The sequence below is a fragment of the Empidonax traillii genome, unplaced genomic scaffold (genome assembly GCF_003031625.1).
Source record: "Empidonax traillii isolate 1590-97213 ecotype Southwest subspecies unplaced genomic scaffold, ASM303162v1 scaffold155:size2260171, whole genome shotgun sequence".
NCBI classification, from domain to species: Eukaryota; Metazoa; Chordata; class Aves; order Passeriformes; family Tyrannidae; genus Empidonax; species Empidonax traillii.
Genome location: NW_020955348.1, coordinates 1,359,482 through 1,371,920, shown reverse-complemented (window position 1 = coordinate 1,371,920; position 12,439 = coordinate 1,359,482). Strand labels below are relative to the sequence as shown.

General features: G+C 39.6%; 1 protein-coding gene across 9 annotated transcripts in view; it reads right to left on the bottom strand.

The window, feature by feature from the left end:
- ERC2 (ELKS/RAB6-interacting/CAST family member 2) overlaps positions 1-11,668 on the bottom strand; it is a 411,704-nt gene extending 400,036 nt beyond the window's left edge. For all 9 annotated transcript variants that reach the window (XR_003571338.1, XR_003571339.1, XR_003571340.1 and 6 more), the window contains exon 1: positions 11,382-11,668. The gene's annotated coding sequence lies outside the window, so the exon portion shown is untranslated. The remainder of the gene's footprint in view (positions 1-11,381) is intronic.
- Between the last annotated feature and the right edge of the window lie 771 nt (positions 11,669-12,439).

Below are 12,439 nucleotides of genomic sequence, written 5' to 3'. Positions count from 1 at the left end.
GTCATATTTATTAATAAGCTCTAATCTATTAAATCCTCACCAACAATATTAACATAAAACACTATGGACACTAACGATGTCAGCAAACAAGAAGCATGTTGAATTCTCCACTGACCCCTCATTATCCCAACATGACTTATATGAGCTCTAAGAACTGCAAGATATATGTTGTGTTTTCATCAAGCTTAAGAGCCAGCACAGTCTTCAGCACTTTTGTTTCATTTGAATTACCAGCACGCATCTGAATTAGCTGAGATGTTCCAGCTTGTTCCAGCTGCTGTTGTACAACAGTGGCCATTCTTGTGTTTTCACTTCTTTCCCATTTTTTGAGCCCTTAAAACGTCCTAAAGCTTCCCAAATTCAGCCCCAAGGCCCACAGGTATAATGTAATTTGTTGATTTATGTTTTCAAATTTTGACATTCCAACATCAGTATACAAAACCTGCCCCTCTTTTCACTTGTCATCCAGCAATTCAAGAGATGACCCACAGCTTGTTCCACCAAAAGAGCTTGGTGCGATTTGTCTGCCATCTCAGCTTCAACGCATTAATCAACCAAAAAAAAAAAAAATGTATCTTATCATGGTGACTGGAGCAATGCAACTACTTATCCTAAATCTCAAGTGCCAGGCAAAGAGCATCACACATCATGCCCTTCAAGAAATCCATCCTTGTATCTTTTTAGTTTCCTGAACAAGTTCTATAACTGCTGCAAAGACAATCTACCATGAGATCAGAGATGAAGACCATTTTCCTTCCATTGGTTCATGGCATTTTGCTCCTAAGCAAAAGCAACTGTCTTCTAAACTGATATGGTTTCTCCAGGAGAACACAAAGCTCTCCCCACTCTGTGTCCCCCTCCCCAGGAAAAAACTAAAGTAAACAAAGCAAACAAACAAACAACCACTATCCAGCCTGGTGAAAAACTCAGATTGCTAGCAGAAGCTGTCAATGGCAATTTAAACTGGATACAATAAAATATTTTGAGCTGCAGCAGACATGATACATGGCCACGTGGGGGGGGGTTGGTGCAGATTTCTCCATCCGAAAAAATAGAGGTACAGGATATCCTTACACCAGATCCATAGTGGTTTTCCTTTTCAGTCATAAATAAGTAATCCATGCTGTTTTCTTAGAGTTACTTAATAACCTATTTAGCCTTCTGTTTGTGTCCCAATATGTATTTTTAGGTACTTGTTTTGCCTTTTAGAGCTTATTAATTGTGGTCTTTCTTTTCTCTACTTGTGTGAAGTTTTGGAAGTTCCCATCTCAAATCAGAGAACACTTTCATCTTGCTTAGCCCTCCAGTACTTACCTTTGAGCCCTACAGGAGAATCATCATTCCTTATCCAAAGGGAGGCTACCTTCTCCCTGAATTTCTTTAATGATAATGTTCAAATACCTATTTAACATAGTAACTTTCATAAGCTTGTGAAAATTCTGAAAGCAACAGGAACAGGGAAACAAAACACCACCAATGAAATGTTATTACCTCCCCAGCATTTCCAATCATTGCCTTTTTTTTTTTCCTTTAGAATTATTATAATCAAAACAGAGACCTCTATGTAGAAAGGGCAAACACACTGACAATATGCTTGGTTTTCTTCCTTAATGACCTACTGAGGATGGCTCAGAGACCAAAAGCTGAAAACCGCGATTTAAAGGAATTCTTACAGTTTATCTCTATTTTCATTTCAAATTGGTACCATCTCCAGCCTGTGTTATACAGACTGGCTTTCTTGCAGACACCTCAGAAAAAGGCAGGCACATGAAAGTAGTTTTTTTCAAAGCATATACATCTTAAGGATAAACCTTGAGACTTCCTTTATGGTTGTGAAAAGTCTCAGACACAGTAAAAGCCTGTGGAGGGGGGGAAGGCACATACATCATTTTCTACTCTTTACTGCTTATACACAGAGCTTTCCTTGCTTCAGGAAGATTTACTGTGTGTCTCAACACATCAGGAACTGGAGACATGAAGAAGCAATATCAGCCTCGGGGCCTCAACAATTGCCACACAGATCATCATCTTCTGCCTACAGAATAAGAGAGAGGAGGTCCCTTCTCTGATCTTCCCAAAGATCCAGCCGACAGAGCCATTCTACTTAAACTTAAAATCATCTACATCTCACCTGCCCACTCTTTCTTGACAACTAAATTAATTTCATATTACTATTTTAATTTGAGGGAGGGGGGGGAGAAAACTCTCAAGCAATAATTTTTCACCCAAGACAAGAACAGTATACCCACAGCTAAAGAGATCAACCCTCACTCTTGATAGGAGCCTGGAAGCTGCAGATGTTGCAGTAGCCAGCACAAAAGAGCTCCAATACAACTCAGAAAGATCACATCCCCTTAAAAACTTCTCTGAGACAAAGTCACCCAGATTCACTCAGTCCAGTAGGGATAGACTGTAGACTTATAGAAGGTTCTTTTGATTTTTAAAATCTCTGCACTGTGCACACAGTAATATCATGGGTTCACATTACCCACGTTGCTTATGGCTCTGACAAAGCATTTTGACTTTTAACTACCTATTTTTATAGAGACTTAAAACACAGGATTCTAATATGATGCTAATAGAAGGTATGTCTCACTCCATTTACTTTTCAAATCATTGCTTCTACATTTTACATAATTACATGGTTCCCTTTAAATACTGTCTACACAAAACCCCCTAAGTCCTGGTTTTCACTCTTTACACACACTTACATGCTCAGGAATGAGTTAGACTTTTAGTGCGTCCTCCTCCAGCCTGAATCACCTAGTCAGCAGGAAGTTTGGATATCAGCCAAATCCTTAACAGCTTTCCACAACTACTTGCCAATATTAACATTCAGCCAAGAGCTCAAACATTAGTAACAGCACCGAAAGCTTTCAGGGAACCCCTTCCTTCCAGCTAAACTCCCCAAATAACACGTAGTGACAGCTAAGTGCAGAAATCATCAATCTGATTCCAAACTGTCTGAAACTCTTTAGTACTATACAACTCCCCAGATATAAACTAAAAGCAGCAAAACAGAAGAAATAAAAGATGATGTAGAAGATAATGCTCATTATCTCCACCAGGACTGTGTTTTGAGACACCACAAAAAGAAGACTCACAGAAAAGATCTGTTCCGTCAACACATGTCCTAGCAAGTTAAAATAATTATTAAAATAATCATTTAAATACTCTCATCACAACAAAAAACATTTCTGTACACAAAGGTCCAGGGACACGTGCATTAAAAATAGTGACCAAGAGTCACTAATATATTTCTAGCACATTCTTTCGGTTTACCTGGGCTTTCAACTGCTTTAACAGTGGCTCAACAAGTCCTGTATGGAGATTACTCTTTTCTTTGCATGTTTTCTGTTACCTGTGCTGATGTAAAAGAAAAACAAACAAACAAACCCAGCAAGCTGATGCAAACTAGATACAGAGAACTGAAACCTACTGAAGAGTATCCTTCCTTTCTCCATTAATGTGAGCAGCACAGCACATCTTCTTTTAATAAAGTAACAAAAACATCAACAAAATGCTGGTTCATATGGGAGTAGTACAAGCCCAGCACTGTTTTTATTAAAAGGGCAAAGTACTCTCTTCTCCTACTTATCAGACATATCAGACTGATCAAATTACTTATTCCCCTCCCACTTTTTCTTTAATCCTGAGAAGAAAAATCACCTATTTCTTCCTACTACTCTACTATTCCTTAGAAGTTTGAAGAACAAAATACACATGACAACTTTAAAAGCAATAGCATTTTCATTTAGGTTCCTTAGAGTGTCCTGAATCTGCATTGCTAATGTAAATGTTGAGTTTCACTACAGTCTGCACAATAACTTTCTTTTTACTAGTCATCAGACACTGATTTACCTCCTTTCTCTTGCAGTTTCTTATAAAAATAGTACATATGTAGCTGCAAATAAAGTTCATTTTGATCTTGCAAGTTGGTCATGTCCCTGAACTCCCATCAATGCTAGACGAAAGAACTGGCATTTATCACCTCATCGAAATAATTCATCAGACCTGCCTGCCTTTCATTTCTGTTTCATACAGAAGGAATAGTATAGGAAGGAATAAACAGCAGTGGCTGCTCAATATGCATCTAATGACATATATGGAAAATAAAGTTGTCAAGCATTCTAGTATTGTCAGGTGCAGTGACAGCAATTAATACTTGTCATGCAATCAGAGAACTCCAGTAATTGAAGTATTTGCTCAAAATGCAGTATTAAAAAATCTTGAAAAGCAAGCAGTTGTGACAAAATCATCAGGATTGTCAATTATATTACTCCTGAACGTATTTAAGTGAAGAGTCAACAATCTCTTTTATACAAGTTTCATGGGTTTAACATAACGTGCAAAAAGAGTGACCCTTTTTTAATGTCTTTTTCTCTTTATTACAATGTTAGAGACATTGTAATTGTCTTAAAACTTTTTAAAACATGATAATAATTAGAAATGGGCTTTAAATAATATTAGTGGTATTTAAACTCCACCAACTGACACCTCCATTATTTTGTAACTTTTCAGTTAGGTCTCTCTTTGATGTTGAAACTCCAATTCTTAATGTCTTATCTCTAATACATGTATTAAAAGAAATTTTTCCTGCACTCCTGCATGTGACAAAAAGTCTCCCTGGGGTTTCTAAGATGCTTAAGGGAGGCGAGAAATTTCAGACTTGTTCCATTTTATTTTTCTCATGTTGTGTAAAATATTAAAAGCCCTGAAAACAGAACCTTAAGAAAAAAGTTTTCTATAGCCAAGTAATGGCAGAATCATCATATCTAATTTTCATTGTTTTGCCAGAGGAGAACACACTTTTTATAAAAAGCTATAGGGTATATCCTATCTGGCAAATCTGGGCAAATACAACCAAGTACAGCCTGCACACCAAATTGCCTTCCAGAGTAAAACCCCTCAGTTTTAAGTGACCAGAGTTGCCAGTCCCACACTCACTGTCATTGTTTTGTTGGCCATCTGCTCTGCGCAATTTTGAGATCCTATTTTTTATTGGCGGGTGGGAGGGTGGATGGAGTGAATCACAAGCAATAAGGGATAGAAACACCTACATTCCAAACCACTGCTTGCACCTCTTCAGTTTTGTTTTGTTTCTTTCTTAGCTTTCTCAACTTCCCTGCACATAATGACCTTCTCAGGATGCACAGATATTGCTAGAGGCTTGGCAAGCTTTTGTTTTCCCAGAGAAAGGTTTCCTAACATTATAGTTTTTGCAAGTATGCCGGTGTCTTTTGTGTGCTAAATTCTGTATCCTGGTCAGTACTCACTGTGCCTTCCATCCTGCAGTTTTTAATCACTTCCCTCTTATTTCTTTCTCGATAAGGAATCTCGTTTATCAACGCAAGCCTGCATCTACCAACTCCAGTATTTTATGGAGGATTATTCTAAGGCACATAGCTAGCCAGACAAACAGTACTTTTAGTTTAATGACTACTAAAGAACAAAACCAAACAACAACAAAGCCCCACGTCTTACATTTTTACTAAAATAGTCTCCTTTGGAAAAAAAAAGAAAATATTTAAATGTAAAAGTATACGACACTCTTCAGGATTACTTAAAATTATGCCTAATGAGTAGCACTATTTCACTTTGCTTTTGCCAACATTTACCTAACTTGAATGACTACTTAACAGTTTACAGAAACACTGTCTTTTTTATAGACTGAATTATCTTGGAAAAGTTAGAGCTTAAAAATAAGCATGAGCTAAGAAACCTAAAAGTATTCTAGCAAAAACTGGAAGCCCAGTATTGTTCTTTCTATTGTTCATCTATATTGACAGCATTTCTACCAACAGTCTTTGAAACACAAGGCTGTTCACCATAGATATATAATAAATACACATTAGGAACTGTAATTATTTGCTTTGGGAAAAAAAACTTCGGAACTGAAAATAATGTGAAAGGAAATTGACTGAATTTATACTTAGCCCTGTAAATTTGTCTATTTTCACATCATGTTTAAAAATATTCTGTCTTTTACATTAATGTCGTACTTTTCATTTTAAGATGCATTTAAAACTCTTAAGCCTATCTTGGAAATGATCAGCAATACTCCCACACAATGGAGTATTTTCAATTGAATTCACTAAGGCTACTCATATGAATGTTATTAAACACAGGCTTACATATTTGCAGGATAAAGCTATATTTTTTCTTTTTCTCTACAAAGCTTCCATTCTTACAAGGAAGCAACAGAATAGTAATAGAATCTGGCATTAAGACTACCTGTGTAGCCCCCAGCATTTTCTTAGAATACTTAGATATTGGGATATTCAGCAAGTACAAACATCCATTATGCATCCTACGTTTACTTCATTCAAGAGAAGTAATATACATACTCCAACTGTAAAACAAAAAGCATGTATTTGTGCATTCATCATGCTTTGAAGCCTGTAGAACATCTCTGTTGCCTCCACTAGGATTCGAGAAGGCACGTTTCAGTATCATGCCAAAGAAGGAATCTGGCTGTGCTTCAGCCACATTAGATCAAAGTTCTCCGAGGAATTTACAGGCTCTGTAACTGATCCAAGTGATTTAGCAGATTAGCCCTCAATTCATCATATTATCAGCACCCTGGAACCATTAGAAGGCACTGCACTTCAGGAATTACCTTTTTATTTATTTATTTATTCACAGAAAACGTTGAGGAGTTCCCCAACCACTTGGTTGTTGGCTTTTAACAATTTCATAGGACAGCCCAACCCTCCAGCTTTGTGCTGACACTGAACCCATCTTAGAAACCACAACCACACCAATTCACAAGTGCAATTTATAAGTCCTCACAAGCATCTGACGTGAACATCCGATGTTGATGACAGATGTTATTGTAACTGCTTTCCTTAAGGAAAAGCAAATTGTCTGAGCAGATTTCAAATGAGGCCTATAAATGAAAACCAAAGTACATCATGACTGCCAATACTTAGCCATCAAAAATAAACATGCTTTACACAGCAAACTGTCTTCCAGAGAAGCCCTTGAGAGTACCCATTTCTTGCTCTACTATTTGACATAGGTCAACAAAAAGAAATGTGCTTTACCATGTCATATTTGTCCACTAATCTGAATTGTTCAAAGAATAAAACCGGTAAGAACTGTATTTAAACAACAATATATTTTGAGGAAAAGAACACACAGCAGAAAACTGCTTAAGTCAAAGTCCACACTGCTACAGAAATAACAGGCCTGTGCCTTTTTATAAAGTAATTAAATGATTCAGACGCTGCACACAGCAGAGATAATGAAATATATATCTTAGCAGATTACAAGCAAATTAATTTTACTGACCATGAAAAGTGCTTAGATAACAATAGTGAAAACTGAAGAAGCATCAGCACAATTTGCAACAGGATTCAACTCATATTCCAAAAGAAATATCAGTTCCTGAGAATTCAAGACCTGTAGTCTCCAAGTCCATTCAATTTGTTACATTTTTGCAATGGGACAATCCAAGCGGATGCCAAACAGGGTAACTAAAAGTATGGACACAGTAAACCTCCATTAGGAACAGGAATAAGTCAACATTCACCCCAAGTGATCCAAGCCATTTACTTGCAGGGAAATGGTCCCACATATTACCAATGCTGTGTGCAACACGGGATCTGTTGGACTAAATTCACAAATGGTAGAGAATTTTGTTACATTTTTTTTCACTTCCTTCAAAACAAATTGCCCATTAAATCCAGCTAAGCAATCATTATAGACAAGGCTTTCTTTTGTGACTTCCCACCTCAGCTCTGCAGTTATCCCAGAAATTACAGCATATCATATACACAATATGTATTTATATATACACCAGTCTCACCAGTCTTTTTACTCCTTTCATTGTCCCATGGCATTTCCCACAAAATTTAAGATATTTTTAAATTGATTTCACTCTAAAATATAACTCCTAAAGTTTCTGCATTCTGTAGAATTTGGCTTATCTTATACAAAAATTCACTGCATATCCATGCTTACTAACTTTCTTGGACCTCCAGAAGTAGTCCACAGCCACTTTCAAAGGAAATAGCTGGGGTTTTTTTTCACATCTCGCATAAAAGCAAAAACAAACCAACATAACTCCATCTCACTTGATTTCAAAAGATTGCTAAAGACTCTTTCTTTATAAAATGCATTACATTTTTAAAAAGTGACTAATTAAAAATGCTCCAGAAAAAATATTTAACTGATGTTTTTGCTAATATGACTTTGCATTTTCATAATATGAAAGTATCACTCAGAAGAAGCAGCGCTATTTTTCCTTGACCAACCATGACTCTTAAAAGCAAATTGTAAATTCATTTTGCTTTAAAGCAACTCTTACTCTTTTTCCAAAACTTCATAGAAAATATAAGCTAGCACTAGCGTTGCAAAACAAGTTGAGGCAAAATCATCATTGCTGAGTGCATATGATCACTCAAAAAGTGAAACTTAGATCCCAAAAATATTTTAAAGCAATCCTAAACTGAACAATCTCACAGATAAAAGAGCAGTCATATTATAAAAATAATAATTAAAAAATTAAAAATCAGTATCACAGTAATATTCCTAGGTGGATCTGACTAATAATCCCCATATCCTTCACATTACAAACTAAATTAAACAGAGAAGATAACAAATGCATCATAGCAGATAAAAATATAATAAGCACCATAAGAGATACAGGTGGGAGAGCATATGTTGTCTTTGGAAGTGATACACAGGCTGATTGCCTCACCCTCTTTGAGGGGTGAACAACCCACTCTTTTTTGTTAGTCATCCTTCAAAGGTCTGCAAGAATCATCTTTCTAAAGCAAAAAAAAAAAAAATATCCCTTGAGCATTCTTTTACAAAAACAAGCATGCTGAATAGCCAACTCTCTGAATACCACAAATTTGACATGCTAAAATGGTTGAATGTGTTCAGATTTGGCTGCTAAGAATATGTTCCACACCTTGCTCTGGCCTTCAGAGCAGGCAAGGAACAGGAGGGGTGACTGGCACAATTCTCTCTTACACTGCTCTCCACCAGAATTTGACTACCAATGAGTTGGGGGAGTTGAAGAAACACCCAAGGAATAAGAGAGACAAGATAGGTCTCTTCCAAATGCACCCAAACCACACGAGAACAGATAATGAGCATAGTAAGTCAAAGGCTAAATAAGGAACTTCTCAGATCTTAACTGCAAGATCTACCCCACCCTAGGTGCACTTGTAAGACGTACTGCACAGGGTTCCTCCACAGTTTAAACATCTAGTTCCAACCTGAGCTGGGCAGTCACAAATCTCAGGGACCGAGACTTATTTGGAAGGACCGAGATTCTTTGGAGGAAGGAATTATGTTCCCTTCCCTTGCAGAACAGAAAGCCTCTCCTTCCCCCAAATATCTGTAGGAAAAGTGAAAGTGCTAACTCACCTTAATGCCTTTGAAAGCTATATTTATGCGGAACTTTCAAACAAAACTAACAGTAAAGGAAATGTTTCTTTAGACCACTGAAATTTGGAGTTCCTTTCACACACGGCCCTTAACACAGTCACTCTGTGTTAAGGTCACAAAGCCAAGTTTCTTTAAGTTTCTTCCATAAGAAACTGTGACAGAGCTTTTCCCTCAGAAACATATTCCTTAAGGCAACTGGATTAATTTACCATTACACACGCCGCGTGTAAAGACAGGCCCTAAGACGGGACCTTCTCCTCCTCGTATTCAGGAAAAGGAAGAAACGGGGAAACACTCTGCTCAAGCAGATGAGCCCGTGGTAGGGCTGGGGCTGCGAGAGCCTCCTCCTGCTGTGCCGGCAGTGTTTTTGTCGCTGCTTTTTCCCCTCACCTGCGCTCGCCATCCCCGCCCGCAGCCAAGGGAGCGGGGCCGGGCAGGGCAGGGCGGGGCCGTGAGGGTGGGCACCGGCGGAGCTGGAGAGGGCAGCGGGGAGGATCCAGGGAAGCCCCCCCCGACAGCGGGATTGCTTTAGAGCTGCCCGTAGGGACGCGCTGCGGTGACACAGCCGCCTGAGGGGAGCTGGGCCGGGAAGGTGGTCGGGCTTTCCTCCCCCCTCGCTGGCGAGCAGCGAGGATGGGAGGAGAGTCCCAGGTCCCCAGTGCCCCCGCGGCTGGAAAAGGGCCCTGAATCCACGCCGTGAAGCTCCGCGATTCCCTGAGGCGCGAGGAGGGCGGCAGCGCTCCTCAGCATCTCCCCTCAGGGCAGGGCGAGACGGGGCATCTGCTCCGTCCTCGACTCGGCCACAAGGAAAGGGAGTGCCAGGGGAGAAGGGACTGGATGCAGGGGGGACCTCCCTCCCTTCCCCGCCCTCCGGAGGAGGGGGAGCCGAGCAGGGCCTGCGCCCGGTGCGGCTCCGGGAAAGGAGCCGCGTACGGAGCGGCGGCCCCGGACACGCACCCCAGGGATGCGGGCACGGGAATCGGACATAAAAACAAATCCCAAACAAACAAACAGCCAAGTGAAACCGCTGATTTTAAAAGCCAAGAAGAAAACTAACCCTGACAAGTAGGATTTGCCCTCCTCTTGGCTGCACTTATTGGCCGTGCTTATGTGCAACGAGCTTGTATCTGCCAATGCAAGTGGTCGGCTGGCGTGTCCATCAACAGGGAAACAGCAATTCGCCGCTAAGGGAGTACATTCCCATCCATCCATCACAAGGCTTAGCAGGTAGCCGCCTAGAAATCAATCACACACTAATAAAAAAAAAAAAAAATCCTTCTCCATCACATTATTACTCTAGTGCTCCCAGAAAAAAAATATGTACCCTTGATGAGCATATGTGTGGATTTCATCATACGCATCATATCCATCAGTCTTATCCAGCCTAAAATGATCTCTTCCTAAAAAAATTAAACCACACAGCACCATAAATGAGGGACCCTGGTAAGTATTCATTAATTATATAACTGGAAAATAATATTCTGTTAGTTTCTCTTTCCATTTTCCAGCCACTAGAGAGGAACAGCAATCTCTCACCTTTTTCCTGACACGGTTTTTAAAATACCAAACGTTATCCAGTATTTAGGTATAAAGATAAAAATTTCCAAAGCTTATCGGTTCTATTCTAGAGAACTTTAACAACAATAATATTTTTAAACACTGGGCACCAAAAAAAAAGAAGAAAACAAAAAACCAACAACAACAACAAAAAACCCGACTCCTATGGTTGCTTTTAATAGAAATTGCAAGAGAGATTTCTGGTTGACGATTCTGTAGGGAGAGGCACTCTGTTACCAGAATAAGATGTGCGCTTGGTCCCATTTATTACAATGTATTTCTAAAGCAATATAAAATATTCTGCAAATTCATTTCCAGATTCAGCTACCAGGTAGTTGTAAAAAGCAATATATAGCAATTCCCTTAATCACAAATAATTTACAGTCATGTATTACAGCCATATTCTTGCTTAAGCTTCTCACCTTTCAAATCATTGCATCTGTCTTTCGTCCTCACATGGATTTTACAACATCACGTTTAGCTGACATCCCATTGCGCGGAGGAAGGAGGCGGCAGGGAGAGCCGGAGCCACCGAGCACCTCCGAGGGGAGGAAGAGGGGGAACCTGCTGCAGTCGGGGGAGGCTTGTGTGCTCCTGTCCCTCGTCTTTCTGTCCCTCAGCGAGTCTCCCTCAGTCAGCTGCGATCCTGGCTGTCTGGGTTGCCAGTCCCTGACTCAACATTCCCAGCATTCCCGAGGAGCTGGGGCTCCACCGGCTCGTCCTGCCGCCGGGGGCAGCAGCAGCAGCACACGCACTGCCAGCCCGTGATTTCTCGGAGCATTTGTCTCTGTCCATTCATTGCCAACCCGTGGGTTCCAGTCCCCACCCAGCTAACGTCGGGAAGTGTGTTACTCATTGTGAAATAACCTAAAAATACACCTATGTCTGCGTAAAACTGCAGAGGCAAATTTGCTCTCTTGTCCCTGTTCCCTGAAGGCCAGAAATATTCGAAGTCAGGTGCTTAAGAACATGATGTCTAAAAATCCATTACTGTATGTACATGAATACACAGGGAAAGAAAAGAAAGCTATATCTCCGTTTTGACTTAAGTGTAAAAGAAATTAAAATGAATCCATATTTGTTTGTATTTTTAAAAAAGCAGTATGCAGTGGGAAAAAAAACAAAAGCCATGCAAAGCTGGAGAGCTTCTTCCATCAGAAAACTGCATTAAAAATTATTCCTGAGATTTTATTTCTTTTGTATTAAGGGGAATGAGAGAAGATTCTATAAACACCACAGGCTTCTCATCCTAAGAACTGAGGCTTTGTTCCTTTTCTATTTTTCCATCTTCTCATTTTTTAATTTAATTGCTCTGTATATAATTATAAGTGATCACACTCAGCCCTTAGCTTCCATGTACCCTCACACCTTCCCTTACACAGAATTTCAAAAACATATTTTATCTACCTCTTCTCACTCTCATTGCCATAATAATGATTTTAGGAAGCACTTGAGATCTGTAGTTGTTTCGCTGTAATCT